The 18,382-nt window shown below is 36.4% G+C and overlaps 1 pseudogene across 1 annotated transcript in view; it reads right to left on the reverse strand.

The window, feature by feature from the left end:
- The window catches only part of LOC306843023 (inositol 1,4,5-trisphosphate-gated calcium channel ITPR2-like), a 92,585-nt pseudogene extending 77,670 nt beyond the window's left edge, over nucleotides 1-14,915 (reverse strand). Inside the window, exons 1-13 of the transcript in view lie at nucleotides 14,824-14,915; nucleotides 11,547-11,617; nucleotides 9,728-9,843; nucleotides 9,504-9,590; nucleotides 6,860-7,018; nucleotides 5,338-5,437; nucleotides 4,909-4,992; nucleotides 4,643-4,789; nucleotides 4,386-4,481; nucleotides 2,730-2,780; nucleotides 1,051-1,205; nucleotides 459-558; nucleotides 173-373 (exon numbers count right to left, since the gene is read on the reverse strand). The product of the transcript in view is annotated as an inositol 1,4,5-trisphosphate-gated calcium channel ITPR2-like (transcript). The remainder of the gene's footprint in view (nucleotides 1-172; nucleotides 374-458; nucleotides 559-1,050; nucleotides 1,206-2,729; nucleotides 2,781-4,385; nucleotides 4,482-4,642; nucleotides 4,790-4,908; nucleotides 4,993-5,337; nucleotides 5,438-6,859; nucleotides 7,019-9,503; nucleotides 9,591-9,727; nucleotides 9,844-11,546; nucleotides 11,618-14,823) is intronic.
- Between the last annotated feature and the right edge of the window lie 3,467 nt (nucleotides 14,916-18,382).

Consider the following 18,382-nt stretch of genomic DNA (forward strand, 5'->3'; position numbering starts at 1 on the left):
ATACATCAATGGAAAGCTCATTTATTCAGCTTTCAGGTAATCTATAAATCTCAATTTAGAAAAATTGACACTTAAGACTGGTTTTGTGGTCCAGGGTCACACATTTCTATGCTATTGACAATGGACAATGCTAGTGTACAAAAAAAAAAAAAAAGGTCCACTGTGACCAGACCTTAAGAAATTCAAAGGCCTTCAGTAAGTGTGACGTATACCTGTGTTCATATGCTAGTGCTATATTGCTGATCCCCCAAAAATGCACAAACATCAAGAACTTGTTGGCATCATTGGCAAAGTCCAAATCTCTGACTGCTGACATGTGGACAGAATTTATGGAGAACGCCTCGTTGTCCTCCTTCATGTGGCAGGTGCCGATCTGTTCAAATAAACAGAGAAATTACATAAGCTTTCATTTGCAGGACAAATTTTTCTTCAAATAAAAATAAAGGAAATAGAAATACCTTGAGCATAACAGGTCGTTCCTCCTCAACATCAATGGGAATGTTAGTACTGGTCACCCAAGTGTTTGTGCACAAGTTCCTGAGTCTCACATATGAGTTCCTTAAAAAGGAAGGTACATATGTTCAAGGAATCAAACCCATGACCTTGCGATTTCTGGCGTCATACTGATTTTTCAGCTACAGGAAATGCCCAACAGTATATTTGGCATAGTGTGGGCTCCTATCCCATCGACAGCACTTGATTGGGACATGAATAAAAACTAATCTGGACAAATTGTTTCATAAGTATATTTTAAAATCTAAATGGTTGCTCTAAAAAGGCTTCATGAGCACTTGAATACATTGGGAGCACTTGTTCTACAATCATTTCTACCCTTTCAAACCCTTACTGCTGCTTTTTCACACCTACATCTCTTAGCTTGCACTTCTAGCCAATTTTGGTGCTTATTTGGAGCTTGTCTCTTTAGGGTGGATTGCTTGTACCGTTCCTCGGGGTTTGTTAACCACATAAATTCAAATCTAAATTTATGTGTTTTTCATTGTAATTTCATGTTTTCATGATTGAAAGTCATTTTAGTGTACAGGAACTAACCTGGGAACTAGGCAGTCTGCCCGCTGTAAGGTGGTGGCGTCCAGTTCAAAAAGACTATATATCGCAATATCGCTGCCGTCGGGCACTGCAAGAAGGGTGTAGGGGATCTTGTCAGCCTGCCACTTCTTTTTAGAGTACAAAATGTCTGCGTTGGTCTGAGGTTTGCACAGAGAGACAGGGGAAGGTCACATTGGTGTATAAAAAACCCACATTACACCGCATGTAACAGTAAGTCTACATGTACTGTACCATTATTACTGGTTTTAAATACCAATTTGCACTTATGGGTTACTGTATGTTATATGTTCCTGAATTTTTCTATTTTCTTTATTTTTACATGAAAAATATTCATGGTGAAACCACAAACAAAGGTTATTATTGTTAACTAAAATTAAAATTATAACCTTAAAAAAAACTGTTTTTTACTTGAAATAAAATGAACATTAATGCTATTAAAATAGGAAACATCTTAAATGTATTATATTTTAGCCAGTTGACAAGAAAACAAAAACCACAAACACAACAAAATGACAATGAAATTAATTAAAATATAAATTTTACTAAAAAATTTGTCGTTTAAATTTGTGTTTTCTCAATAATAGTAAACACAAACTGTCCCCACTCAATAATAAAATTAAATATTTATAGTAGTGCAGTTCCAATGGAGGTCTATGGACCATAGCATTTATAAGCAGAAATAGGCAACTTTTATTTTTGTTAAAGCTCTTTGCTGGCAATGGCATTACAAAGTCATAACAGGATTCAAAGACTGCATATGACAAGACAAGATTGCAAGCAATTTGACCACACTTATCTCATGTTGAAACTTACGATGTTCATGTCTTATGGCTTTACTTCCATAAAAGAGTGTGTTTAAACATTGGTGGTGCACTACTGTAAAAATAAACTCTTAATCGACAGCATTGAGCCTGCAATTCCTACAATGGCCACAGCTCAGAAAAACCCAGAGGTCATCTACAGTGAGGATATTAAGCAGGACTGCATCTGTGGCACAGACTGTTTTCACCGGAGCTTTCTGATGGAGGGCTATTTGGAGAGCAGCATTATAAATTCTCCTCTGCTCTGACTCTCTGCAGCTCCTCTGACTCACTCCTCCACTGAAGCAGACAGCACGTCTGCCTGACTCTCACGGGGCACCCCCAGATTCAGACATTATGTAAGGAGCCCCCTCTGCGAATGTGCATGCGCGTGTGCGAGTGTGTTTGTCTGCGAGGCTGCTGAAGCAGAATGCTAATACAGCGGAAAGGTGTGGTGAGAGATACAGGCGGAAGAAAAAAAATCTCCGGAGAGTAGGAGGATGGGAGTTGTGCGAGCCTGTCTGTTGCAGCGTGAAGGAGGGGAGAGAAGCAGATTACGTAATAGCGAAGTTGTGCAGGAGAGTTAGGCTGAGCCGCAATGCTGTGCAGACGAGACAGAACAGGTTCTGTTTACTTCAGCAGAGCGAGTCAGACACAAAACTTCAAATACAGTTCACACACAATCAGCAAATGTGATTAATACTTCAAAGATAGAGTCTGCAAACTTCTGTCACACTGTGTGGTGACTGTGGGAGAAAAAATATGTGGATTCTGAAAAATGGGGAAAGGATCTTCTGTGGAACTCTGCAGATATTTCTAGTTATGACACATGGGCTGGCATCCAAGTGAGGTCTGATTTACCTCGTTTTTGGTGCTGATACTGTCGCTACGATCTTTGAAATTAGGATTCAACTGAAACAGAAGTAGAAGTGATCATGAAGGCCTTATGGAATACACACAGACACAAAGGGGGGTTGTTTCATCATTTTTATCTTGGACAATAACCCCTCTGTCTGCCTTGTGCACAGTGGCTGTGACTGATTCTACACCACTGTGCCAATAACATTGAGAAGACTGCCACCTGCAGCCCATCTTCTGCACTTTTAAAAGTATATAAAAAAAAAATATGCACCTCTCCAAAAGAACATTTTACTGTTCAGAGGTTGATCTTTTATAGAAGACTTGACTATAAAAGTTATGTGTACTCTACTATTCAAAAGTTTGGGATTGTTAAGATATTTTTAATGCTTTGGAAAAAAGGGCAATTATTTGATCAGAAATACAGTAAAAACAGCAATATTGTAAAATATTGTTATTAATAAAAATAACCATTTTTTATTTTAATATACCTTAAAACAAATCTATTCCTTTGATGGTAAAGCTGCATTTTCAACAGCCATTACTCCAGATTTCAGTGTCACACCATTTAAATGAAGATTGGTGTTCAAGAAACATTTCCTATTATAATGATGTAAATAAAGCAGTATTTTTGTCAAAACTGATCTATTTTTCTAAGATTACAAATTCTTTGTAAAAGTACTGTCACTTTCGATCAATTAAATGTTTTTGCTGAATTAAAGTAACAAAAAAAAAAGTATTGACCTTAAATATGGCAAACACTGCTGCTAAAAAGTATTAATTTTGTCTCACATGTTTCTCCAAAATTCCCTAACAGAAATAATTGAAACAAATGAGACTACTGTTGACATTCAGTAGAAGTACAGAGAATGTGTTCATACGTTTTCGGTGACACGTTTTCACAGAAAATAGAAAATCTAGAAAAGATTTTTTATATTTGCTTTTTTTTTTTAATTACTGTACATTTATAACCCTATACTTTGTATTTTCTTACCTTGGCATTAAATTACAGAAAATGGGTTAACACTGCTGTTTCTAAAACAATAGCTGAGGAAGTGATGGCACATCTAACTTCTTCCTCTCTTCTGAGCAACATAATAAATCTCTCAATTTGTTTTCCTCTTTTGGAAAATCGTAGAAACGCTATCATGGATTTTTTTTCATTTGCTATTGGGGCAAATGGGAATGTAAAAATTGTATTTGTTGGGATGACTTCCACTTCTGAGAACTCTGAAAATTCATTTGGAATATTAAACTTCAGATAATTTGGTGTTTGATGAGAAATGTTTGAGTTGATATGAAAATGTCCTTAAACTGCTTGCCATCTACAAGAAACAATAGATTTCTCAGAAAGAACTGCTAATGCATTCTGACATTCTTCTGATATCAGCATTTAGATAACATTTTATTGAATTCAGGGTCAGTTGAGTAAATGCAGCTAAATCACCCAAGTGGCACACTGGTGAGTTTACTTCTCTAGGAAAAGCTTCATGCATGCAGCATGCAAATAGATGTAAACCACAGGCATTCACACAAACCACAACATGTCAAACCATGTAGTAAACAGCTCTTTAACCATGACCGAATAATGTGAAACAGGCAGAGGGAAAAACCGGATGAGTTTCGGGGAAGGACTAAATGTAGACATGGAATGCACACCTCCACTGCAAGGTAGTGTCCTGTGGCAAGGTGTTTGAAGCGAAACAGGCTGTTCCAATGGGCAGCTCCTCCTCTGCAGGGATCATAGTAGACAACCTGAAGCACACGGGACAGGATGAGAGACTCCAGATTAATTCTGTACTGCATGATATTGTTCTAACTTCTGAATAAGAACATATAAACCATAAAATGTTATTATACATTTTACTTCACTACATATAGATAACCAAGTTTGTGAACAAGAAAAACATGCATACCTTCACTTCCCATAGTGCTTTTGAACTGGTGGCGGAGGTTGCTGATTGGCGGAGAGTGGTTCTTAAGAAGACATACTGCTGCTTTTTGTACTCATCACAAGTAAGAAACTTTTCTTGCTCGGCATGAAACAACCTCACCACATCCCCCTGGGTGAAAGAGAGAGACAAATGAATAGAGAGATATTATAAACCCCATTCAATACAAAACTAACCTAAATCTATACATCACTCTCCACATATGTAATAAACCACAACATAAGACTTACCCCTTTTAATATGTCATCTCTGTATTCGCTGAATTTCATGAACAGAGTGACCTTCCAACTGGTGTTGCAGTTCAAAGCGTTAACCTGAAAGACCGGAAATTCAAAACATATCTTTATTTCCATTACTTTTTCATGACCTTCCTTTTTAATTTACATTTATTTGTGACTGATTCATTGAAAAGAACCAACACAAATCTCACAAATGAAACCTTTCCACAGCTTTGTTATAGAAACTTCCATGACTTGTTGAAGATTTATAACATTTGATCAACTTTCATGATTCTTCCAAGCCTGGAATCCAAAATTTCCCTCACATTTCCAGGTTTTCCACCATCATGGGAACCAGGTAATTAATACAGTACATCAAAAGCTGTGACTCATCATGTGATCTCATTAACAGTGCTGTTGAGAACACAGCTGGTGTCTGACCTCTTTGCAGCCACGGTTATCCAGGAGTTCGATGTTGAGGCTGATGGAGAGGCTGCCCTGCGTTTACAGACATTAGAACCACTTTATCTCCAACCACCACCTACAGACACATACCCATATGTATTCAACCACAGAGGTTTCTGTTGTTTCTCCATTTCAACAATAAAAGAAAGCAAATGGCATCACATCCTGTGACATGCATAGTTTGGAAACTGGTGTTTTAGACACATTTACACCTGACCCCATGAAATCTGTAAGCATGCCTTTTTTATGCTAGCATATTAAGTAAGGAGGAGTCAACTGTGTTAAAAGCGAATAAAAACATAATACCACATAATGATCGTAAATTCAATAGAATCAATCATTTAATTCCATTAATTTTATAATAATTGATTAAATAAGGATTTGTATGTCAATAAAATTGTTCATACATAAATGATTTACATTTTAGATGCTGTCAATGCATCAATATTGCATGTTTTCATAACGTGTATGCAAATGTAAGTAAATGCACATGCGGTAGAACCACACTTTAAAAAAAAAAATACATAAAATACTGAAATAACGTTAAGTTAAGTTTATGATATAAAGGATACAAAAAGAACTTAACTGAGTTAACTGAACAATAAAAATGTGTAAATTACAGTGACAATGAATGAAGAACAAACTATTTGTACATCAGCTATTACTGTAGAGACTACAATTTATAAACGATGAATTAACTATAGTTTGAATTATACATATTTTATTGCTGTGTTCAAATAATAATGTTAACAACAAAATAAAGGCCATGGGATATTAAGAAAGAAAAGTATATTGTCAAAGGGGAAAGAAAACTGCACTTGTCAAGCCATTTCATGGGGTCGTTAAATAGCAGATACTAATGAAAAATGACAGAACTTGTTTATACACACATATATAATATCCATTGCATGCTTAAAGAGCTAGTGTAAATGCACAGTTTGTGAAGAACATGTGAGTGAAGTGCTTCTCTATACATAATATAACATCACACAAAACCAATCTCACTCAGAACTCAAGCCACTGATGTCAAAAGTGAATCTGAACCTGTTTGGATGCTATTTAGGAATTCTGTTCTGATCTGTAAACTATCAGCATACTAGAACTGATTGTATTTGAATATATTTTAATAGTTCAGGCCTGAAAGAAAAAAAAAAATCAAGACTGTAACAGGCAGTTAGGGTTGCATGTCACATGCATGTTAGCATGCTGCATACTTCTCTGTGTAAACACACACACACACTGCATGCACCAAATATATTATATACCTTCACTATTCCGTTGCTGAGATGAAAACAAGAGGAGAGATGAGTTAACACAACAAAATGTTAATATAATGATGAGAGGTAATTAGCTTTTTAAAATGGGTAAATGGCCCATTACCGATGCTGCAGTAATTTCTTCACTGCATGTTTAAAAAAAGAAAAATATGATAAAAGTCAGAATCTAAACACAGTCATTATTTCTGAAGTGTTTGTTGTGTTAGTGGAGAGAAGCCTACATTGTCTCCTTCGCTGCGTAGCTTCGAAAAAGGCTGGATGTAGAAGCAGGAGCCCTCGTTTCCTGAAGGGTCCAGAGACACACGCATGGCATTCTTCTCCAGCAGGGCCAGAAGACACTTATTCACAGTCAGGTACTTATTACTCCTAATATGGAGAAGCTGAAAATATAAGGACAGTTTACTGTATTAAAAATACAGTGCCACATATACATTACCATTCAAAAATTTGGGGTCTATAGGATTTTTATCTTTTTTTGCAATACATTAAACTGATCAAAAGTGACAGCAAAGACATTTATATATTACCAAAACAAAATCTATTTCAAATTAATGCTGTTCTTTTGAAATTTGTATTCATCAAATAATCCTGAAAAAAAAATTATCACTGTTTCCAAAAAAATATTTAAAAATATTAATATAAAAATATTTTTTAATTATAAAAATAATAATTCATATTATAATTAATATTAAATATTTAAATATTAATTATTACACATTTCTTTAGCACCAAATCAGCATATTAGAATGATATAGTGGTAAAATAAGATGCAAATATGGACCAGCCATAATTCAGAAGTGATAATTCTGGCTCTGTGAGACTATAATCTGATACTAAACTGAAACTTTCAGTTTATTATCAGATGCTAGACATACAGTGGGTACGGAAAGTATTCAGACCCCCTTAAATTTTTCACTCTTTGTTATATTGCAGCTATTTGCTAAAATCATTTAAGTTCATTTTTTTTCCTCATTAATGCACACACAGCACCCCATATTGACAGAAAAACACAGAATTGACATTTTTGCAGATTTATTAAAAAAGAAAAACTGAAAGATCACATGGTCCTAAGTATTCAGACCCTTTGCTCAGTATTTAGTAGAAGCACCCTTTTGATCTAATACAGCCATGAGTCTGGGAAAGATGCAACAAGTTTTTCACACCTGGATTTGGGGATCCTCTGCCATTCCTCTTTGCAGATCCTCTCCAGTTCTGTCAGGTTGGATGGTAAACGTTGGTGGACAGCCATTTTTAGGTCTCTCCAGAGATGCTCAATTGGGTTTAAGTCAGGGCTCTGGCTGGGCCATTCAAGAACAGTCACGGAGTTGTTGTGAAGCCACTCTTTGTTATTTTAGCTGTGTGCTTAGGGTCATTGTCTTGTTGGAAGGTAAACCTTCGGCCCAGTCTGAGGTCCTGAGCACTCTGGAGAAGGTTTTCGTCCAGGATATCCCTGTACTTGGCCGCATTCATCTTTCCCTCGATTGCAACCAGTTGTCCTGTCCCTGCAGCTGAAAAACACCCCCACAGCATGATGCTGCCACCACCATGCTTCACTGTTGGGACTGTATTGGGCAGGTGCTGAGCAGTGCCTGGTTTTCTCCACACATACCGCTTAGAATTAAGGCCAAAAAGTTGTATCTTGGTCTCATCAGACCAGAGAATCTTCAGGTGTTTTTTAGCAAACTCCATGCGGGCTTTCATGTGTCTTGCACTGAGGAGAGGCTTCCGTCGGGCCACTCTGACATAAAGCCCCGACTGGTGGAGGGCTGCAGTGATGGTTGACTTTCTACAACTTTCTCCCATCTCCCGACTGCATCTCTGGAGCTCAAGCCACAGTGATCTTTGGGTTCTTCTTTACCTCTCTCACCAAGGCTCTTCTCCCCCGATAGCTCAGTTTGGCCGGACGGCCTGCTCTAAGAAGGGTTCTGGTCGTCCCAAACGTCTTCCATTTAAGGATTATGGATGCCACTGTGCTCTTAGGAACCTTAAGTGCAGCAGACATTTTTTTGATCTGTGATCTGTGCCTTGCCACAATTCTGTCTCTGAGCTCTTCAGGCAGTTCCTTTGACCTCATGATTCTCATTTGCTCTGACATGCACTGTGAGCTGTAAGGTCTTATATAGGCAGGTGTGTGGCTTTCCTAATCAAGTCTAGTCAGTATAAACACAACTGGACTCAAATGAAGGTGTAGAACCATCTCAAGGATGATGTGAAGAAATGGACAGCACCTGAGTTAAATATATGAGTGTCACAGCAAAGGGTCTGAATACTTAGGACCATGTGATATTTCAGTTTTTCTTTTTTAATAAATCTGCAAAAATGTCAAGAATTCTGTGTTTTTCTGTCAATATGGGGTGCTGTGTGTACATTAATGAGGAAAAAAAAATGAACTTAAATGATTTTAGCAAATGGGTGCAATATAACAAAGAGTGAAAAATTTAAGGGGGTCTGAATACATTCCGTACCCACAGTACATAGCCAGACTTTTGAATGTCTTTGGAAGTAAAACACAAGGCCACACACACACACACACACAGATTTCAGTCAAGTTAGAAGCCTTGAAGGCAACAGCAAAACTCAAACGAAGAGGCCCATTGGGTCAAATATGTTTGGCAAAATGTCGGCAACCATGGTTTTTGTGTAAGCCTTAGAAACAATTAGATTAAGGTGACCAATCAAACAGTCATTTATTTCTACCGGTTCTGGAGCCGTATATCACCCACGCTGTCAAACGCCTCTTTGGCCCTTGAGTGGGGCACTGGCAGCCTTGGCAACAGTGTGAAAACAAACAGAACGTTCTTGATGTCCAACCAAAAGTGTAAAAAACAAATATTTGTTGATAAGAAGAGGGAAGCTCGACTGTACCTGTATAACCCGACTATATTTGACAACCTCTCCCAGCAATTTCTTGTTCTCAGTGTCATTTTGTTTCTGCTCCAGTTCCGCTCCATGCTACAAAACGTAGTAGAAAAGAGAAAACTATAATTAGCAATCTCAAAATGCCTAGTAGTAGAATTCTATTGCATAATCACTGACGTTAAAGAACTAAGATGCATATCTACTGTCAGCATGCAGTGTTACAAGGGCACCTGTAATTTCTTGAAGAGATCTCCCTGTGTGTTGTTCCCATGTTTCCCCTGTTTCGCCTTCCAGAACTGTCCCTGTGAAGAGTACCTATTCATAGGACACACCTTGAAGAGACAATCTAGACAACAAAAAGAAAAACAATTCTATTAGGTGCTTTTATACATAGGCTACATATAAATATTTCTTGAAGTATAATAAAAATTATTTCTATATAATATTGTTTATGTGTGCATATACATATTTCTAATTATATTATATATTAACAATACATATATTTAAAAAAAAAAATAATATAAATAAAAGGCATTGTAAGCTGGTTTTAGTGTCACTACTGAATCCAAGCGACTCTATTTGACAGACTGTGTCTTTGAGTCAAATAAAAGGACGGCACTGACAAACACAAGTCTGTCATTTTTACTCGCAAACCAAATAGATCCAGGATTTCTTCTTGATGTGAATGTACTGTGCACAAACAAAATAGTTGACAAACTTAAATACACTTCCTCAAATGTCCCTTTTGGCAAAGTGACAACGGAGTAAATCCAACAGTGTCAGATTTTATTTGCTAACCAAGCAAAGAACATATATTACAGAGCAAATGGTGTATTTAGAAAGACCTTCAGGGAACCACTAAAATGTGTCTACACCAGTGTAAAGGTCTGATTAAAAAAAGATTTAAGAACATTTCATACAGAATAAGATCTCTAACTGACATTCAGATTACATGAGTTTCTGCATAAAGGTGTGGTCACATTTACAATTATTCAGAACAGTTTTGCAGGCTACATCCAGTCAAAGGATTCCAAGTGATTGGGAATTTCACATTAACGTGAAAGATTTTCCCACAGATATCAAAAGGCGATTTGACGCATTGACCAACAGAAAGATGCTTGGTTTGAAAGTGACTTGTGTGCTTTATATATCGCTACACTATTGACAACAGACAACGCAACATTTAACCTGCTAAATTTTGTTTATTATTTTATTTTACAATTATTTTACCATTATATTCATTTTCCAGTGAACTTTTACTTCGAAAAATCACAGAGTACACAAAAAGCACAAGTTATCACATGGGCGTAGTGTTCAAAAGCACAGGAAGTTTGTATTGACTTGTAGTGAACATCCTTTTGGAGCTCGTGTTTCAACAAAGCCCTCCAGCACAAGACGAAAATAAGAGTTTACTGTTGGTGCTATTTCTGATTCTCCCAATTGCACTTGAGGAACAACACTGTTTATCCACCTCAGCTTTCAATTCTAGTAATTAGGCAACAGCCAGGCACCCTACTGAGATCTCACTATAAAGCTGAAGACGTGGCGCTCTGACAGACTGCGTTGCCTTGAAAAGAGCAAAACTTCAGTGTAGGAGGCTGTTACTGCTCAAGGGCCGAGTAATTAATCAGTGGCTGAGCAGGTGTTAAGAAACACACACAGAAAACTACAGCTATATATTTACGTTGCCGGTGTTGGGATTTCTTTTGCCTGCCACTTTTTGTTGGTACTACAACGCTGGGAAGTGACTAAGCAAAAGTAGCGGTGCTAACTTAACTACATTTTTCTTTAGCATGTAGCTCAAGTTTTTCAAAAGAGCGTAACAAGCTACTTTTCCACCGACTAGTGTAGTAGCTTGTAGCATACAGTAGCTATAGCTTGACTGTAGTTTAACTACATTAAATTATGAGTATGTTGTAGCTTGATAAGCTGATTTCAAATTAGCTCCCAACACTGTTATATCCATAACAACAGTCCATTGGCTAATAATGGTGCTAATATGGTAGCATTGGGCCATGTAGTGTGATGAATCATGTCGGACTGACTCACCTCTGAATTTTTTCAGTGGGTTTGTAAGATACCCAGCCTCTGGTTGCACCACACATCTGTCATCCACCAATCTGAAGGGGCAAAATATAACTTGTGAATTTATACACTGAAGGATTTAGTACAGTGTCAAATACTTCCTTAAAACAGATTTTTATTTCTTCTCAAAAACATGAGAATTTTCTTTCAAATAGACTTAGACTTCGTTCAGGCAAACAGCAAACTTCAGATATTTTAATATATATAATTTAATCCGTGACCTTACAGAGGACATAAATATAATAAATGTTTCTTGAACACCAAATCAGCATATTACAATGATTTTTCTGAATGTAACAATAAAGACCAAAAAAAAATCAGCTTTACTATCCCAGTAATAAATTAAACAGTTCTTTTTTTAACGTTTTTTTTTTGTGTTTTAAAATTTTAACAGAAAAAAAAAAAAAAAAAAAAAATAGAAAACAGTTATTTTACATTGTAATAAACGCCAGAATTGTTCTGTTTTTTATTGTATATCAATGGCATGCAGCCTTGGTAAGCATAAGAGTCTTCTTTCAAAAACATTAAAAAAAAAATCTTACCCCAAACTTTTAAATGGTAGCTTGCCGTAAGACGAGCAATTTAAAACCTAGCCCATTATGCAAATCCTGCACACCTTAGTGGAATTTGACTGGTCGACACGATGCTGTTACAATGTTTGGGGAAATAATATTGTCTAAAGCTGTGTCCAAATACACCAATTTTTGCTCATTTTGTCCTTGTATAACGAACCATGAGATATTCCGTATGTTTGTATGTATTTATTTATTATACATACACAATATGCATTTATTGGATAAAGTCTTAGCCAGTTATATTCTCAAAATTTTCATCAGACATTGAACAAATGGATCAGATTATATTTGTTGCAGACAGCCAGTCTTAAAGATCAGATTTGAAACCAAATCAAATTTGCATTTAATCAGTGTGAACAAATTAAAAAAATCAGTTTCCAAGCATGGCCTCTACTCAGTGTTGGATGTAAAGCAGCAAATTAGTCATTGACTGAAGTCCCACTGTGGACACTGACTGGACTAAAAGAGTATTTCAGAAACGTTTCAGTGTTTATTAGTGCCACTGCCATGCACCAAATCAAAGAGTGGAAGCTTGTTAGATACTCAGTGGATTCACAAGAATAAAGTGAACAGAAAAACAGCATAGAAACAAAACGAGTGTTACCGCATTCTCAATGTCAATGATTCGCCCGTGTCTATTAAACCTTACCGGAACATTCAAATCTGCGTACGTGCTGCCGCTGGCACAGAGAGAGCCGTTATCATGTAGGTAAGAAACAGCTTCACAAACAGTTTATAGTTTGGATATAAACATTGATGTCTATAGTAGTGATCAAAATAGAGCAAACCACCTTTTAAAAGTAATTCGCTCTTCAAATAACGTTTGTGTAGGTTACACTGTTTAGCCACTAGGTGGAGACAAGTGACTGTTAAAAATGTATTTGTTATTGAATCATTCGTTCAAGAGATTTGTTCAAAAATGCTGATTCATCCAGTAATAAAACAAGTGAAGTATTTGAGTGAGTCATTGAATCATTCATTCAAACCAATTTTTCATAATTTTAATATTAAAAATTGGTTTAGTTAAATATGTTATTTTAAATATTTTATATATTTAAATTAACTATTAAAAATTAATTAAACACTCTTAAACTGGCTGCAGCAATTCATATTTTGTCTCAGCCTTTTGTAAATTATGCGTTAATTTATGTTCAGGATCGTGGGAATATCGTGATCTCAATTTGAGACAAAAAAAATTGTGATTCACAATTTATCCAGAATCGTGCAGCTCTAAAGTGATGTAATGCTAAATTTCTTCAAATCTGTTCCAATAAAGAAATCAACTCTTCTACATCTTGGATGGCCTGAGGGTGACTACATCTTAAACTATTTTTTGAGTATTTCTTTAATAATTAAAGGTGCACTCAATACATTTTTATCTGAAGTTAGCTAGATCTTACTCATTCCAAAAGTACCACTTACCCTTATTCTGTTTCGATGGGTGACCAGCAGACATCCTGAACCATACTATAATTACCGCTTATCCACAGGGGCTGGTACCGGAGCTGGAGCTCGGCCAAGAATGGCAGTCGTTCAGAACCAGCTCGCATTTCCACTTTCAAACTGCAGTCAGAGGTTCCCTTGTTCGAGACCAGCACGGTTTCGGAACCAAGATCCAAAACAATTTTTCCAGCCCCAGTGGAAAAATGGTTGACTAAGACTCCATGCCTACAGCATGTATAATGTGATGTATAATGTGTTTGTTGTTATAATTTATTGTGTGCTATACTTTGTAACGACCAGTGACTGAAAGAGCTCTATAAAATGAACATATTATTCTTGCTGTGATTAATGAGGTTTTATTAACAAAGTTTGGGAGGAGCGTGTCAGATACTTAGCCTAATTAACACAGGAGGTTCGCACTCAAGTTAATCAGTGCACGGCTATAAATACAGCTGACATACCTCTATTCATTTGACGGATAATCAGCAACCCTCCACCACCCCTTCTCCACTCAAGAGGTACCACTAGAGTTCTCACCACACTATGGGGGGTACTCTGGGTTTGGGCCATTCCTGAGCCTGTAGCCCTTCCCCACGACAGCACGTCAACTACGCATCACTATACTCGCCAAATACGCATTACCTTACTCGTGCTAAATATATGTGTGAACTCGTGAATTAGTAGTTAATCAACCATTTGAATGACACATCAAGGTCACATCAAAAACAGTGCCATCCATGAGGCAGTGACCATCTCAATGTAGATTAAATGAGCTTGTTTTTAGAAGACTAACATATGGAGTCTTTATTTCATTTGATGTAAATAACTGCAATGATATTTCTCTCAAATGTGCTGTTAATTTTTTCAGGTGTAAAGCTTTGTAATTAGCAAATACTACTACATGCCCCTTTAAATTGAGTCTACATTTTTATATTAGCTTTACTGTGTAAACTAACAGAAAACTTTGCATTCCTGTTCAATGATTTGCATGCTTCTGAAGCAATGCTGTCACTTCCCAGTTCCCACTTCCACTCAACAAACTTCTTCTGACATGAGGAGGACTAAACATACATGAAATAGTGTTGAACGTTTAATATTGTGATACTGCATTTTGTGATACTGTGATACTGCATTATCAACATCAATGTATCTGAAAGAAATGTCTAACTACCGTGTTTACTAACGTTTAAGACTAATATAATTAGCAATGGGAGGCAACTTACCCTAAAGTGCTGATAAATCCATTGACAGTTCCCTCCGCATACAGAGACACGATATCCCCAATGTGAAGGAAACCGGACATGTGTTCCGGCATATCTGAAAATAGTTTTTCTGATACATTAACCCCTCTGATCCAGCGCAATGTGGAGGAGCGTCTCCTACTCGGCAATGTGTTCAGTCGACTCAGTGTCTCAAGCCATTTATTTCTTCGCTTTGGCAGTAACACATTGTAATCCAGTCGTCCGGAGGAGAGACGTGATTTTTGATTCCTCTAACTGTCGCGTTTCTTCATGTTTTCAACTTATTCCTGTGAGACAAACGAGGCTTTTTCTCACCAATATGCCACTCGAGCGGGAGGAGACTCACTCTCTGTCCCGTGAAATCAAGGATGTGATGCTGTCTGTCTTTTTTAATGCTGTGGTATGCAACTCAAAAAGTGAGAATGCCACTTGTGTGTTTGCGCATTTGCGTCGGTGGTGCACAATTATTCCGGAAGTTTGTCGTCAATTTTTTTTACATTTTATTTTATGAATGAGTTTAAAAAATACTGTTATTTTTTGTATACTGTAAAACCAGTATTTAATATTATTATTTAATATAAAATCTGCATTTCAGTGAAGAGTCATCCAGCTATAGGTTTGTTTGTTTAGCATTTTTAATTATATATGTCCAATTCTACATACAGCAAAATAAATAAATAAATTAAAAATACTACTTTAGAAACCATTCTGCTTTCGCCATTATATGAACTGCTTCAGTTCTAAATATTTAATATAGCAAATAGCCTAAACAGCATTGTGATTATTGAATATTAGCCTATATTTTAAAAATGTACCCTTTGTGTTTGTTTGTCTGGTTGATGTTAATTTAATGCATTTTTGTGCTATTTGAATCTAATAAAGCAAAAAAAAAAAAAAATGTTGCTAACATTCTTCTGAATATTTTAAATGAGATAATCTATAGAGCACCTTTGCATAATCACAGAAACAACAATTTGCTTATCAGACATGAGCAACGTCTTGTAACTTCTCGTGTAGGCCTACCTAAGAATAATGACAGAAATGACTGATTAATGGTAGGCTATAATAATATTACTGATTAATGGATCTATTTAATATTTAATATTTAGTGAAGTGAAGTGACATACTGCCAAGTATGGTGACCCATACTCGGAATTCGTGCTCTGCATTTAACCCATCCATAGTGCACACACACAGCAGTGAACACACACACACACACACACCCCCACACCGTGAACACAGAGCAGTGGGCAGCCATTTATGCTGCGGCGCCTGGGGAGCAGTTGGGGGCTCGGTGCCTTGCTCAAGGGCACCTCAGTCGTGGTATTGAGGGTGGAGAGAGCGCAGGACATTCACTCCCCCCACCTACAATCCCTGCCGGCCCGAGACTCGAACCCGCAACCTTTGGATTACGAGTCCGACTCTCTAACCATTAGGCCACGATTTCAGGCATTTTATTCAGGGGTAATTTGTTGAAGAAATATAATTAATAACACTGTCTAATCTTTACTACTTTGCGATTTTCACCTTATAATTCAGCTATATATATTATATGTACGGCATATAATAGCTTCATATGCATATTGTATCCTCTTAATCTCTTAATCTCAGTTTTTTTTTAACTCGCCTGCACTGCCATCTAGTGTCAAGAGAATGAAATCATGAAATTAAAATCACATAGTCACATGATTGGTTTTGTTTCTGGATTATAACTGAAATTTGTGGATTTGTGGATTCTTATGTGCACGTTTACAGAGATGTACAAGATGGTGCTAATCAAGCATTTCCTAGAAACATGCAAGCATCCTGATTATCAATACATTTCGTCCCATGTTTATTTTGTGCATATCATAGCCTATATGTACATAACTTTGTATATTTATTGCTAGAAAATATTTGAATTCAAATTGATCTTAAATACATGTGGCAAGCACTAATTTTTATTTTCATCAGCAGGTGGTGTTGCTTTTAAGAAATTGTCCAGTATTTAGGTCTCACACACTGCACTTAAACATTTACTGTTTTTATATTTCTGCATTTAAATCGATGTGTGTGTTTAAAGTCATCAGATATCCAAGTTCTCCTCACTATAAGACCAGCAGCAAGCCTTTTTTTCAGAATTTCAGTGAATGAGTGTGACTGCATTATAGGGTTAGTCTACAGTTATTGTAATGAATTAGCTTTACACAAAATCAATAGACATCTATGGTATGTCAGCATTTATTTATTATATATTTATTTATGAGGTCCTCACTAAACTAGTGAAATCTACAGCATGAAAACACGCACCTGTGAGGGCATTTGAGGTGATAATATATTTGAAAGGCTTGTAAATGGACCAAATCATGTTTAAACCTACAGATGTCAATAGGTTTGTATGACTGGTAGACTTATCACGGTTGGGATTTAGCAAATATCATCAGCTTCATAGAAAAACACTGTTTATGAGTGGTCCCCACTTACAAAGCTAAAGTTTGTGTGTGTATACCTGGTATTTCCTACATCATGGGAATCACATGTCCCCACATAGTAATACATTTTACTCTTGCAGGGTCTTTTTTTTTTGTGGTCCCCATGAGGAAACAAGCTTATAGATCATAAAGAATTAAGTTTTCTGAAGATTTAAAAAGTTTTGTATGAGGGTTTAGGGGATAGAAAATAAAGTTTTCCACCACCTGTCATAAATGCCAAGACCCATGATAATTTTTCCCATCAAAGTTTGTTTTGGTGATGTAGTGGCAGAAATGTTGTGCTACTTTTTCCCCACTATTTTCCAGAATGACCAACACAATCTAGAGCAGTGAAAATTAGCATCTGGTTTAAGACACGCTTTTGGGGGGTCTTAAATAATTGCACAAATACTAGTAAACTGACTAGCACAAACCTTAGTAAATCATGTTGCATAATTCTTATAAATATTCTTCTCTCATAAATTTTATGTCTGAAAAGGAAACTCCTGCAAATGCAAAAAAGGTCAGAGGAAAAAATTTGGCACTAATTTTTCACTGCATGCGTTTAATAAATCCTGTTGTTTTTTACCATCAAAAAAAGGGTTTATATTGGCACAAGCTGTTAGTTAATCTGGCACTTCTGTTTTTTTTTTATTATTATTATTTTAAACATGCTAATTGTGTAACATAACAGATGAATGCAAAGAGTTAACATTAATGTTATGACATCAAATAAATAGATTCAACATCCCCAAAGCAATAACAAAGCCATTTTAATAACACAGAACACATCTATGTAAATCTCAGTCAATGTATACACAAACAGAATATCTGGAATTTTAGTTGAGTCAATTAATCAAGCAAGAGAGTCACTGAACATCAGTACCTCAGCACTATGCAAAAATAAGCATTTAATAAAAAAAAAAAGTTAATCAGTTAAACAAGCCATATTTATTTCAGTGGTTGACCCTGGCTCTCCACAAAGGGTACACATATTTGTCTTACAGCGGTAGAGTGGAATGCGACTAGCAATCACCTTAAGTTTGTCTCTCAGCTCATTTTGTCTTTTTTGATCCTGCGTCCAGATGTTT

Source organism: Barbus barbus (genome assembly GCF_936440315.1).
Source record: "Barbus barbus genome assembly, chromosome: 23".
In the NCBI taxonomy this organism is placed as follows: Eukaryota; Metazoa; Chordata; class Actinopteri; order Cypriniformes; family Cyprinidae; genus Barbus; species Barbus barbus.